This window comes from Octopus bimaculoides, chromosome 21 (assembly GCF_001194135.2).
Source record: "Octopus bimaculoides isolate UCB-OBI-ISO-001 chromosome 21, ASM119413v2, whole genome shotgun sequence".
Classification (NCBI taxonomy): Eukaryota; Metazoa; Mollusca; class Cephalopoda; order Octopoda; family Octopodidae; genus Octopus; species Octopus bimaculoides.
Genome location: NC_069001.1, coordinates 679,094 through 680,202, shown reverse-complemented (window position 1 = coordinate 680,202; position 1,109 = coordinate 679,094). Strand labels below are relative to the sequence as shown.

Below are 1,109 nucleotides of genomic sequence, written 5' to 3'. Positions count from 1 at the left end.
ATATATATACATATATATATATATATATATACATGCATACATATATTAATAAATACTTTACAATTTTACAAAGTGTTTCAGTACTTTATATTTTCCAAAAATCTCTCTCTCTCTCACTTGCTCACTCTCCCCCTCTACACACCATATTTATATTCACACTCACTCATACACATACATATAACATGCAAAATAGATTGTCCCAACAATACACCTAATACCTTGAAAAGGACTTCTCCTTATCCCATTATGTAATATATTATTTTCTCAAAACAAAAAGAATGAAAGCCTCTTCCCACTACTCTCACCCACAAAGAAAGCAAAAGACACAACTACCTCCATTCCCCCCTTAATGAATGATTTAGTTACTTAATTTTTTTTCCACAAATGAATGAAACTACCAGCAGATCTGGAAGAAAGTACTCCACATGTGTTAACGCTAACATTTAATCATAAAAAACGATTAACCCATCAAACCCTCATCATTATTTTTTACACTACATACACTCTGAAATCAATTCTGTTTGCTTCAGTAAGTTTCATCACTTAAAACCCATAATTTTCGTGAAGAAATAAAACACACACACACACACACACACACACACATACATTCCATGAAGGGTGGCAGTAGTTTTTGTCATTTTTTCCCCTTTTTTTTTGAGGTGGGGTTGGGTTAAATTCCTGTTCTGGTCTTGATTATTACCAGGTTGCTGTTGTTATTGCTGTTCTTTTTTTTCTCTTCATTATTGGGGTCTTGAACATCATTATCATCATCATCATTATCATCATCATCATCATCATCATTTTAACAGTCACTTTTCCAGGCTTCCATGGATCAGACAGAATTTATTGAGACAAGAATTTCCTTTGATTGGTTGCCCTTCTTGTTATCAACCCTCTCCTGCTTTCTAACAGCGGACTATTTATTGATCTCTGTTGTTTATATATACTGATAGCCACTGAGTGAAAAAAACAAATAGCTGTGCAGATAAGTAATTTGCTTTGCAACAACATGGTTAATATTTGAATTTCACTGCATCACACATTGAGCAAATTTTTTCATCATCCTACTATATATATATATATATATATATATATATATATATATATAT

The 1,109-nt window shown here is 31.9% G+C and overlaps 1 protein-coding gene across 1 annotated transcript in view; it reads right to left on the bottom strand.

Annotated features, from left to right (window-relative positions):
* LOC106867297 (sushi, von Willebrand factor type A, EGF and pentraxin domain-containing protein 1) overlaps window positions 1-1,109 on the bottom strand; it is a 57,962-nt gene that overhangs the window by 7,890 nt on the left and 48,963 nt on the right. The window lies entirely within an intron of this gene.